The 13,361-nt window shown below is 43.1% G+C and overlaps 1 protein-coding gene across 5 annotated transcripts in view; it reads left to right on the forward strand.

The window, feature by feature from the left end:
- The window catches only part of PRICKLE2 (prickle planar cell polarity protein 2), a 333,453-nt gene that overhangs the window by 215,135 nt on the left and 104,957 nt on the right, over positions 1–13,361 (forward strand). The window contains exon 1 of one of the 5 annotated variants that reach the window (XM_081072621.1): positions 5,076–5,603. The exons of 3 other annotated variants lie outside the window; for them this stretch is intronic. The gene's annotated coding sequence lies outside the window, so the exon portion shown is untranslated. Of the gene's footprint in view, positions 1–5,075; positions 5,608–13,361 lie in introns of those variants that run through there. One more of the 5 variants, XM_081072622.1, reaches the window with a different exon arrangement.

Raw genomic sequence — 13,361 nt, forward strand, 5'->3', positions numbered from 1 at the left:
CTTTTATAAGAAGGCAACTCTGCCTTTGTGGGTGCTTTATTTATCGTCACCTGCACTTTGCAAGTTTCATTTTTCTATATGGTTATGTGGGATGCTGTTGCTCGTTATTAAAAGGTGGATAAAAATCTAGAATGTTTTATTTGTTTTTTCACTTTTAGAGCAAAACAGATACAACTTTGATCTCCGGTATTCATTTAGGACTATGATTATTTCTTTTATGTTAAATATCCCTTTGTTTTAAGACATTATGAGTTTAATAGATTGTGCTATTTTAAAAAAAAATGGGTTTACATGACAACAATAAAAATTGACAGCTGTGGAGTTCCCCATTGTTTGTTTTTCTCCTCTTCTTGGGCATACACTTCCCAGCCCTCTTGCCATTGGATGAGGTCATGGGATGACTAGTTTGACTAATAGAAGTGATGTCATTCACTTCCAAGTCGAGACTCCTAAAACCTCTCCAGTTCTCTCTTCTGCTGTTGCTGTAACCTGGAAATTATATGTTAAGATCACAGGCACACAAGAAAGAAGCAGACTAGATCCATGAGTCACTGCTTGGAATGGAGGTGCCTGGAGAGCCTCTGGTCCTCCAGCCAACACTTCATGAGTGAGAAATCAATTTTTCCTGTGTTAAACCGCTGAGATTTGCCATTGTTTGTTACTGTATTATAATTGCCTAGCCTATCAAGTGATACAACAATTCTTTGTCAGCCTATCTCTCGAATTTTTAAAAATTTACTGGATTTTGAAATCTAAATGTCAGAGAACCTGTCTTGAGTAGATTACTTAAAACTGTAAAAATCTCTGTGTTTTTATGTGTGTGTATAAAGTTCTAGAGAATAGATTTCTTTAAAATTATATAATATATACTTATAGTAGTTATAGTATATATACGTACACACACAATAGCACACATACTTTTTTAATAAAATAAATGAACTTATGACCTTTATTAGACGTCTGATTTGAAACTTTGGTAGCATCCCTCATAGTAATCAGTATTTCACAATGGCAAGGCCAGAAGTACGGCTCTAAACCAGCTAGAACTGGTGCTATCTTTATCTTTTTAAAGTGCTTCGAAAACTAAGATGCCGCCATTGCTGTGAGTGACCCATGCCAGTTCTATCATCTCAATATTTAAAAGTCTTCCTTAGGTCCAAGGAAATCCCTCTGTAGTTCATTTACAATCCATTCCTTTTGATTTTGCACCTGTGGAGACGGAGATGAAAAATTGTTCCTTATGGCTGTGTTCCTCAAAGCCCTTCCACCAGGAGGCCCTGTCCTTGTTGTCACTTGCCCTTCTCTTAGTTGAACTAACGAGCATTGATTACCTTATCCTTTCCCCATAATACTTTAGCAAGATTTTGACTAATGCTGGCTAAAGATGATTTGATTTTTCCGCACGTATGGAGCGGACTCTTCGTTGTTACCTGCCAGCGTCTTGTGGGTGCTGCCTTCCTGTCTGGTGCCCCTGCCCACGAGTCTTTTCATTCGGCATTTGTGTGAACACTTTTTTCTCATATTCATGCTCATTCTCCTGCATGCAACACCCTCTCTAGCAGCTAACGTTTGACCTTAGCTATTTTAGCAGACTTTTCATTTTTTTATGAATTCTTTTTTATTACAAAAAAAATCTTTTTGGCCCTCAACTTGACTCAAGTTACATTTTTCCTGATTTCTAGTCACCTCAGCCACAGTCAATCGTGTCTTCCTTATCCCTCTTCCTCTATACTATGTGCACTTGTGGTCATTTATGTAACTATCTTACTGTCTCATCTCAACAGAAAGTTCTGAACGTTGGTAGTTGCAACCTTGTCACCCAACAAGAGTGTCCTGCATTTCGGGTTCCCAGGAAATACTTGATTGTCTCCCATTACCTGTTCTCCCCCATCCTACACCCAAGAAGTTTGCTGTCACGAACGTGAAATTTCATGTTTTTGTAAAAACAGTGTGAATTTTGCCCCCATTTACTAGATCTCTTTGATTTCCAAACTAGTTGTTGCCTCACCTTATCTAATCCCTAACAGCGTATTTTCCCAAAAGTTCTGAATAGAATGGTCTCCAGGATGAAAATAATCCACAAGGAATTATTGATCCGTGGATTGTGTTATTTCAATAATCTAGAAAAGGGCCATGCATAGATCCCCAGCTTTCCCACTGGGCTGTAGTCCCAGAAAACATGCTGTCATAAGGACTTCAGGAAAATGCTTCTGCACCTCCCACCCCAACTATAATTAGACCTCCGAGAACTCTGCACGTGCCCTGTCATAGCGTGTGTCACCCTCTTCTCTAATTGTTTGCTTATTTGTCTTTCTCATTTCTAAGCTCTTTTAAGGCAGGGCCCATTTCTGTGTTGGTCCCCATGATGTCCATCAGGTCTAACCCAGTAACTGATAAATCTTAGGAGTTCATTTAACGTAACTGAATGGACGAAGCACCCATGCTTCCCAGAAATATGATTGTCTTGTCCTCTAGTACAGCTTCGGAGCAGGAGGCCCCTGGTGCCTCCTGGTCATTTATACTGCTTTCTTTCCTAGTTTCACAGCAATTGAACAGTATTTTTCTTGTTTCCCGTAGGAAGAGCATGTCAGCAGCTCACCCACATTAGGTAGATTTTTGAGTTGTGCCCTAGGAATGGGGATGATTTTGTAGCCTACCCTTTACTCGCTTCCTCCCCACCTTTTGAACTTTGTCTAGCCAGTTCACTAGTGTCAAAGTTAACAGTTAAAGCATCATTACTTCCACCACCGATAGCTAACATGTGTCGAAAATTTGCTGTGTGCTAGGCTGGGTGCCCTGTGCTCATGTGAATTCTCAGTTGATCCTCCCAACAGCCCTGCAAGGATCGGCACTATTATTGTCTCTCCTGTTATAGATGAGAACCTGAGGCCCCAGATCATAGAGTTAGCAAGTGTCAGAGCCAGGGTCTGTCCCCAAGCAATCCATTCCAGACGCCGTGTTACATTGTTACCTCTTATGAAGTCGATAGGCATGTGTCATATCAATTGCAGACGAAGATTAAATACTTTTCACTTTGTGTTCCAGCTTTCCTCTTTATTACTTCACTGTCAATCATTTGTGAATTGCTTCTCATAATTCTCATACAATCATGCTAATAATGAGGTTAGAGAGCAGTGGGCCCATCTTCAGATGAAGAAACTAGAGCATAGAAAGTTCAAGTGACTTCTCAATGGCCACTCCAGGGTAGGATGTCACTGCTTCCCGTTGGCCATTGGTGGCTTCAAACTTTGTATTTGGTATTTGCTTCTTGAAGGATACTGAGGTCTGGGCAACCATCTGCCTCCCCACATGCTCTGAGCTCTGTATGCTGGAGACTTAAAGCAGAGCATTACTCATTCACTTGTATTCTGTTCCTATTAGTGAAAAGTTATTCCAGGTCCCATGATTTTCAGCATGAAAGGTCTTCTGTGAACCGGAGAAAAGCATTCTAAAAGAAGTTATTAAGCATTATTAATACAATTACCTATAACAAAAGACATAATTTAACTTCCCCACAGCCAACAAAAAACTTCATTTGAGGCTTCAGGAACTCTAGCTGGAAAGGCAGAGCTCATCAGAGTGGGCTTTTCAGGTGGAGGGCATGCAGGCCAGGAGCCAGGCTGACTGTTTTGTCCTTGGGGATGCTTCTGTGCGTGATGGAACTCATCCCTCTCCCAGCCTCCCAGCCCCTCTGTCACTCTCCTCCTCAGGAACCCATTGTGCTTCTTATCACAGGCACAGCATCCAGAATATTTGCTGTGCTCGTCTCTCACCTGGCCCAGGGTACTGCAGAGACAGCGTTGGAAGAATGATTTATTTTAAAGAATAAAAGATGACCATGGAAATACTCAGAGGATAGAAACAATGGTCATCCTTCCACTAGTGAAAGGAAAGCCTTGGTGAATTTTTGTGACTTCATCCACAATGTCAAAAATAACCATTATTTATTGAGTGGCATTGTGTCAATCCCCACCACAATTCCATTCACTGTTTTTATTTTATTGTACTAAAACATGAGCTAGGAGACAGCAAACACTGTATCTTTACCCAGTCCCTAGACCAGTGCATGGTACAGAGTAGGTGCCCAGAAAACATTGAATGAAGGGATAGTACAGATGAAGAAATTGAAAACCCCCAAAGTTAAGTTACTTGCCCAGGATCACATCACTAGGGGAAAACAAAACCAGGATTTGAACCCAGGGCTACCCAAGTCTATAGAGTTTTTTCTTCATGATTGCTTGGATGGGTCTCTTTGTTGGTTCAGAGAAATGGAAATTGGAGACCCGAAGGTATTTAACAAACTCCAGTCTGAGGTCCAGGTATATGCGAGTTCTGGCCTATCCTTGCTGAAATTTGATGTGACCTTGGAAGTGGCCCTTCTTCACTCAAAGCCTCAGTTTCCTAATCTGTAAAATGGAGAGATGGTAACAAGGCTCTCTAAAGGTCCAGGTGACCTCAGATGCCCAGGGCAGATGTATGCTTTGTCTTCTCTCATGCTTACTCAGAGCCAGGGTCGGGGGTTGAGGGATGGGGTGACTAATTCACCACCCAAGCACTTAAGGAAAGTAGTCAAATGTGTTTTATTTCAGGGATGCACAAAAATTCAAGGATGACATAGTCTCAAGCTAGCGAACACCCTAAAATTAAAGTTGAAGAGACAAAAGAAAGTAGAGGCATTTGTAGGATCCACACAGCTTTTGGGGAGGAATAATGGAGCTCTGATTCCACTTCTGGGCTTGTGCAGCATATAATCTGAAACAGGTGCTCAAGTTGATAACTCTGCCCGCATCTGATCCCCTGCGCATAAGAGCGCCACTTTAAGAAAAAATGCATGTATCTTTAAAGCCTCCCTTTTATATGTGATATTTTTGTGTACTCCTTTGGAGGTTGAGTAGCTAGGGCCTTTGCATCCAGGAAGGGCTTTCTTCCCGTCGTCCTCTCCCTGGCTTGGGGATTATTGATTTGGAAGGCAAGGCTAATTTACATGTAAATAAATCTCAGCGCTGGGCAGCGGGGACAGGACGTCCAGATGCCGGGACAGACTTGCTGACGTCACGGCTTCATTAGCATGCGGAGGACGCGAGCACTGCAACAGCGCCTTCTCCAGCACCACCAGCAGCTCCTCCGACAGTGATTATTTTTTGGCCAAACTGCATGTTTCCTGGTTTCGTGTCTTGGGCTCCGCGACCAGCTAACTGGTTTCCCCGGGTCTAGCTCAGGATGAGTTGCTGACGCTGAGGCTGGGGTCTGCGCCTCCCTGTAGACTGAGGAAAGCCAGGCTCTCGGGAAGGCGACCGGACCCAAAGGAAGGGTAGAAGTGACACTTTCCCCTGCTTGGTGGATCCCCAGCAGGATCTAGGGCCAGCAGTGCTGTTTTCCACCTGAATGCCGAGCCACTCAGGCTTGAGCCTGCTGCTGGCGTCAGGAAGGGTCCCGCTTTGGAGAAGCGTTTCCAGAAGAGGATGCGTTGGCTGCCTGCGGTCCTGCTTGCCCTGCTTGCGGTCCTGGAAGCCAGACTCCGGGAGAAAGTGAACTGGGGCAATTGACAGGCGCGCAGGGTCTGGCGGAAGCTGCTGAGACTGGGAATTGCATCTTCCTCCGAGGTAGGTAGGTAAGGAATTTGCTCTAATTCACAGATTAAAGAACAGCGTGGTTTCTAAGGAGAATGAGAAAGCTAGATCTAGAGGCTTTGCATTGGGGGATGACATCAGGGCTCCATTATCCTTAGCTAGGTGTCCTGGTTTTTTTGTTTGTTTTTAGTGGCCCTCTGACACCTTTTGCCTTTTCTATGCTTATTAGAAAGCTGAATTGTAAAGTGACATATCACAGCTATGGGGAGTCCTGAAGAAACACTTAAACCCTAGTCGTTGAGAAGCAACATTCTCTAAAAGAAGTGCAGCTATCTTTTAAAACATAATAATAAAAGGGGAGAGGGTTTAGAAACCGAACACCTGGTAGTGTTCATGCACAGTAGTCATTTCAGCTCAGAAAGTCGGCAGCCGTTAGTAGGAGGCATAAGGAGACTCAGCTGAGACTTCCAGGTAAAGAAATGGCGCTTGAATTATTTAGGTTTGATTTTCGCCGGTGCTTTCAGGTTAGAAATGGTGACAGAGCTCAAGAATATGACTGCACAGCCGGTAGAAACACATGACTCAGTGTGTTCTCTACATTGGCTTCTTGGGGGAGTATCCATAGTTCTCTTCACTCTTGGTTTCCTGAAAACCAGTCATAGCATTACTAATCCGTCATGGGGGTCTTCCAGTGAAATACTATTTCTTGCGATCAAATTTTTAGTCCTTTTATTGTTATGTGATCTTAGAATATGCTGGGGTCCAACGGGACTTTTAGGAACCGTAAATGGTCTAGGCTGGGCCAGATCACAGCAGAGTAGGTTGTCCGTACTAGATGTGATGCCATCCTCCTGTGCAAGCATGGCTGTTGTATAATTTAGGCACATGGCTTATTTCCCCAGTGAGAGGGTTCTGCCTCCAGTCAGTACATCCATGACCACAGTCACAGGAGGGCTCCAGCTTGCAATGAATATATGGTCACGGACTGCCTGCCGTGTACCAAAGCAGCAGATTGCAAGGCTGCAATTTGCTTTGCTGGAACATCTTTTCCCAGAGAGTGTTTTAAACCATCTCGGTTAGACTTAAAATAAATGAAGCAGGCTGGCCTCCTTGCTGGAGGCCGAATTGGCTGCTCTAATCCTGCTCCCATAAGGCTCCCGGGCTGCTGATGGCTTTCACAGATGGGTCAGGATGAGTGTCCCCATGGGCTCCAGAGTAAGTCACAACTTTGACAGAATTACCATATTTTGGAGATTTGGGTTTTAATGCCTCCTTCAGTGCTTGTAAAGGTTTTGCCTTTCCATCAAATTCTCTCTGCCCTCGGGAATTATTTATGAATGCGAAAATTAAAACATGTTGGCTCCATCAGGCCTTGTCATCTGTAAACAGTCATGGGACAGCCAGAAATAGTAAAATAGATTGTTTGAAATAGCAGGTTTGTAAAGGTTCATCATGCAAGGTAGGGAAAAAAATTGAAATATTGGAAAGAAGATGCGTTCACGGAAGCTTGAGGAATGAAAAGGGAACTTAGAGGTTAGACAGTATGGGATGATGTTTATCAAGGGCTCAGACTGTGAATTCAGAAAGAACTAAAGACACACAGATCTTCCTCTGGGAGCACTGATTCCTATCCGTGTAGTGGGAGAGCATTCGATCCTACAGGCAGGGTGATTGGTACAAAAAGCACAGTAAATGCTGAATAAATGTTAGCTATTCCTGTTGTCTTTCTTTTCTTTTAAATTTAGTCTTTTTTTTAAACTTAGGTGAAATGTTACCGTTTTATCATTATGATTATAAGCGCTGTTGCTAAAAACAAAACCGTCCACTGTAAAGGCAACATGTTCACATCCATTTGTCTGCAGAGAGGTTTTGCCAACAGAAAAGATGCCATCTCTATTCACTGTACTATCTGAATCCATTCCCACTCAAAGAAACTTTCCACCCAGTTGCTTGAGTTGACAAAATAAAGTGTATTATCCGGGGCTACTGTATTTTGCAGAACTGAAAGTGACCGGATGTAAAGTGAAAATCATTTCGTTCAGTCACCCTTAATGGCCTCCTGTTTTGGCAGCTGACAAGTCACAGGTAGAAAACTGCAGGATCCAAATAGGAATCAACGCACTTCTGGATTTCTGTTTGCATTGTTCCAACTTTGCATGCGAGTGGCAGTTCTTCGCTGTCTTCTTTCTTTTCAGAGAAGACACTTAGCATTTTCTTCTCCATCCAGGGAGGCCTTGGAGTATATGCTTCACCTGCTTGCTGGCTCTTCAAAAGTTACCAGACTGAATTTATGCCACCCTGTGGCTGACTTCCATTTGTGGGTCCTCTGTTAAGGGGAAGGAGTAGGCTCCTCTGCCCGCCTGCCCGTGACCCAGTCCTCTGACCTTGATTTGTCCCCTAACGTGATACATTTGTGCCAGATTTGTGCCCTTCCTCCTGTCAGTGAACATACTGAAGTCATAATTTGACAGCTGTTTCCCAACGTCTTTCTTTTAAACTTAGGTGAAATGAAACTCCGATGCAGGGGTCTGAAGGACAGACTAAAAGTGAATTAAGGAGCCAGAGGAGTCTAGTATAGAATTCTTCCTCACAAAAACTAAGAACTGGGACTTGAACATGCCTGGTTGCCATTGGTTTTCATTAAAGTCGTGTTTTGTGGGGAGAATGGTGTTTATATGTTGACAATAGCCCACCTCCATTGTATGTGTGATCTACCGAAAGTTGCCTAACCTCTCTGAACTTTGGTTTCTTCAAGTGAAAATTGGAACTAAATTCCCCTGGACTCATGGAATTGCTATGAATTGACAGCTGCAATGCCCTTGCCCAGTTCCTGGTACCTACTATTTCTTTCTGGTGCTGATGACTTTCATATTTACTTTAATATTCCCATTTAATCCCAACCTGTGGACAACAGGAGGTAGTAGTTGTAATACACATTTGACAGAGGAAACTGAAGACCAAAAAGAGAACATAACTTACCCTAAATGACACAGCTGGTGACAAGTCCTGGTACCCTGTCTAGTGCTGCTTCCTCTGCTCTTCGATTGCAAAGGCTGAGTTGGAACAGGACTCTTAACCACCTCTCTGTACTACCAGCCTGGAATTAGCCGAAACCTCTTTTTCCAGAAGCCCTAATTCACCATCTTCTCTCTTCTCTGTTGTCTTCAAACACACAAGAGCCAAAATGCTCTCCCTCAGACAGGAAGTCTAGGTGGCATTTGGGTGAGGACTTCTCTACTGTGTTTGAAGACCCACTAAAACCTTTAGTCTCTCCCTCGTGATTGTTGTTTATAACCAATAACTGCTGGGGATTCTGAAGTGTCACAAACGAAGCTTGGGGCTAGGCATTGACAAAATCTCTTTTCCTCACTGATGTGCTTGCCACTGGTGAACTGATGTTCTCACTGACTGATACTTGCCACTTTGCTCTCGTCCTAACCTGTAAAGATTTTGAATGAAATGTTCTATTGTACTTCGCCCGTGTGCCCGTGCGCACGTGTGTAAATGGAGCGGGAGAAAATGTTGCATAAAGATCACACTGAGTTTCCAGCAACGCAAGTCTCCCAAAGCTCCACTGGGGACTTAGCCAGTTGAGTTTGGAGACTTGGTTTTCTTTTTTCTCTGGCCTGTTGTTTGAGTAGTTCTTTGTTTGGAGCCTAAAACCCAGGGGATGCTTCTACTGTTATTTCCCTGGGGACAAGGCCGAGGGAGAATAGAAACAAGGAGAGAAAGAGATTGGATGGAGGAGGTAGGAGGAGGGGAGAGAGGGAAGACAATGGGGAGGGAGCTGGGAGAATATCAGCAATCTCTAATCCCGCATGGAAGTGCCATGCTGAAGGCTCCCTTTGGGTGACGTCACAACTCAGAAGACAGGAGCCTCTGTTCTTCTTCAGCTAGAAATTCCTCTCCTCCTCTCCCCATCTGTCTTACAGAACTCATGATGCGGCTATTTTAAAGACTAAAACAGGGTGTGTTTTCCACCAGAGCACCACAGACCATTTTTTAAAGTGCCTTAATGAAAAAGAGTGCATTTTCCAGTACACTGTGATGGGCCTGCTTTTCCTTAGTGGTTATAGAGGGTAAACTTCAGCACGCTTTTGGCTATCAACTCTATAAAAATCAGGTTGGCTGAACTGAAGACCCAGTGTTTATGAGAGCTGACATGGAAGAGGGGATGTAACACTGTAGAGGGTACAGAATCCAGAGACATCACTGGTTGGAAGTGAAGGCATCGAGGAAGTCAGGGCTAGCCTCATGTGGGAAAGTGTTTCCGGAGCCATGCTCACAGTGGAATGAAGCTGTAGGAGGAAGGAACAATGCTGATTTCTGCTCTCCCCCTGCTTCCTGGTCCTAGCGTTGGAACTGCTGTGTGTTAACTGTTCTAGGGCACAGTGGGCATGACTGGCACCATTTACCCCTGGGGATGTGGGACAGAGATGGAGCCCACCAGGTAGGTGCCTTTGACAGTCCAGAACTCTGGCAGGTGACTGACTTGAGTGGCACTGGGAGTGCCATTGGCCCCAAGTCCTCCACCTTTCCTCAGTTCCTTAAAAATCAAGCCTTACAGCTATGGGCGGCCAAATGGCTCAGTTGGTTAGAGCGCGAGCTCTAAGCAACAGGGCTTCTGGTTCAATTCTCACATGGGCCAGTGAGCTGCGCCCTCCACAACTAGATTGAAGGCAACGAGCTGCTGCTGAGCTGCCAGAGGGGTGGCTGGATGGCTCAGGTGGCTACAACGCGAGCTCTCAACAAAAAGGTTACCGAATCAATTCCCACATGGAATGATGGACTGTGCCCCCAGCAACTAGATTGAAAATAGTGACTGGTCTTGGAGCTGAGCTGCGCCTTCCACAACTAGATTGAAGGACAACGACTTGGAGCTGATGGGCTCTGGAGAAACACACTGTTCTCCAATATTTAAAAAAAAAAAATCAAAAAAAGAAATCAAACCTTATAAATATTATTCAGCCCCATCTAAGGTTAAAAGCAACTGGGACAAGAATTCTTAGCATTTCATTTCAATGGACAAGATGCCGTTTTCCCCGGTCTTTTCTTGGCATCCATTCCTCAGAGTCCTTAGAGATGCTTGTTTGAAAGTTCCAGGACTCAGATGAAAAGCAGTTATAGTTTCTGTGGTCACAGGGTAGGAAATGTTTTCAGGGTAGCTGTTAGTATATATGTAAATGAGTATTTTGGGTGTCTGTGTCTGTAGATAGTCTGGGTATGTATTTATATAAATGTATAGTAAAATTAACTATTATAGATTGAGCACCTACTGTGTGCTAGCTGACATGAAAGATGCTTTAGATACTTTGCCTTATTAAGTCTTGCAATTATACAGTAAGTATTATTAGCTCTATTTAATAATGGAGAAACCAAGACTCCTAGAAGTGAAGTAACTTGGCCAAGGTTATACAGACAGTAAAGAGTAAAGCTCGAATTCAAATCCAGGATAATTATAGTCCAAAGCCTGAATTATGCCCACCATTCTAGGCCTCCTTACCCTTCTTACTATAATATCCTCTGTGTATGTTTTTTCTTTGCCTTCTAGATCTTCTCTATGGATCTGTCATTTGAGAAATACCTCATTATTTAGCCACTAAATTAAAATCCTTTTGGTTGATCTTTTGGTAAAATTGGAAACACCCAAGAGAGCGTGTCAGGCATAAAACAGAACATACGACTTTTTCAACTACAGCTTTGAGTGTGGCTTTTACAATGAAAGGGTGAGATTGATTGGAAAGTCAGTAAAACACACTGAGATGAGGAGTAAAAGCTACAGACCAATGGAAGCAGCCCTTTGTTGGACTAGAGGGGAGTATGGGAAATTCTGCTGGACCAAATTTGTGCCCATGAGAGAACCAACTGGAGTCCTAGAGAGAGGGGCCAAGCTTGTTGACTCTTGATCCCCGGTTTCATGCACATCAGGTAATATCAAGAATGTGTTGTGTCCCCTTTCTGAGCCTCAGTTCTTTCATCCCTAAAATGAATGTCCTGAATCAAATGAACTGTAAATGCTCTTCAGGCACTGACCTTGATAAGTATGAACTTTAAGAATGAATTCAGCCTTGTCGGAAAAGGTGTGTGATTTGCACTGTGGGCTGCTCTTGGGTGGAGAACTAAAAGGTCAGATTTTCTATCAGGACCTGACCTGTCTGTGTGGTGAGAATGTGCTAGAATATGAGAAGCAGTAGCCCTCCAGAGAATGACTCAGAGCTTCCTGTAAGAATATCTGACCTTTGGATGCTTCAGGCCAGTTGAAAAGGGGGCGGATGCCTGTGTCAGTGTGTTGATGCTGCTCTTTCACTCTCAGAAGCCCCCCCGGGGCTTTGCTATGTATGCAAGCATCCTGCAGAGTGCTAGAGACCCAAACCAGGGCTTCTCCAGTTTAATGGGAATACACATGGGGCTGTTGCTGAAGTGCAGATTATGCATTTTTGACAACCTGGTGATACTAAGAAGGTGCCCCTTCTCAGCCACCTTTAAAATAGGTATAGAGTGTTCCACAGGCAATAAAATTTGACTAAATTCAGAAGGCCCAGGTTCTAGTACTAGTTATGTTATTCGTTTTTTGAGTAAACCTTACCAAAATCACTTAGCTGCTCTGTGACTCAGTTTCTCCTTCTAAAGAGTAATAAAAATAATAAACATTTAATGACTGCTTACTGCTTGACAGGCAGAGTGCGCACTATTTTATGTGCTGTACCTTATTTAATCCTTATAATAACCTTCTGAGCTAGGTTATGTTATCATCTGCATTCTACAGAAACTAAAGACAGAAGAGGTTAAATGTTCCTCAAGGTCACACAGCTAGTAAATGAATTCCAGCAAGCTGAGATTGAATTCACACCATCCAGCTATGGAGCCTTCACAAGTTATAAAGGCAATAGATGTGAAGGATCTTGGAACTTAGTTGTGCATGTGTGTGTGTGTATTACACAAACATATAAATAAACATTCACTTATATGATATATACACTTATAAATATCAAGGGTATCTGAAATTATAAGAGGTAACTGTTTGCCAAATGAAGTTGTGTTGTTTTTCATTAAAACATGTTGTTTCAGTTTACATAAATTAAGATCCAATGCTTTGTGAAGTTTTGAAGAACACAAGTGTTTGCTCTGTAGTCTTGGATAGTTTAGCTAGGGAAAAAAATTTAGCTAAGAGGAATGTTCAGAAGAACAGGAGGCTATTGTTCACTGAGTTTCTGGTTATGTAGAATGAAATCCCATTAGTTGTTGATATTCTTTCTGTAAATTTGGAAGACATGTATGATGGTTTTTTTGCCTCTATAGACACAGCAGTGTTACCCAGCTGAGTGTATCTTGTGATACACTCACAAGATACATGTATGGCATGTATGGCAGTCCTGTAAATAATCATCCTGAACCTGAATTCCCAGTGAACCTGCCTTGTAAATGTGTCGACATAAGAAACATCCAAACCTGCAGAGAATTTCTGTGAGATTATTTGAGCCAAACTGATGACAGTTGCTGGGATCCAAAATCTCAACAGATTGAGAAATTGATCTGGAGAATGAGTTTTATTTTATACATTAGAATCAAAGGAGGAGACATACAGAGGGTCACATGAAATCCTTTGGTGGTAGATTAAGGGGGTGGGAGAAAGCAAATCTCTGGCATGGGGTAAGAAGTAAAACAGAGAAGCACATACTTCTTTTACATTGGTGAGTACAGCATAGTAAACAATTACATTTACAGAGCATAGAGATGGGATTCAGGGAACAAGATGACGAGGTGTTCTGTGGTCTCCTGCTCTGGTCGAGG

This window comes from Rhinolophus hipposideros, assembly GCF_964194185.1.
Source record: "Rhinolophus hipposideros genome assembly, chromosome: 14".
In the NCBI taxonomy this organism is placed as follows: Eukaryota; Metazoa; Chordata; class Mammalia; order Chiroptera; family Rhinolophidae; genus Rhinolophus; species Rhinolophus hipposideros.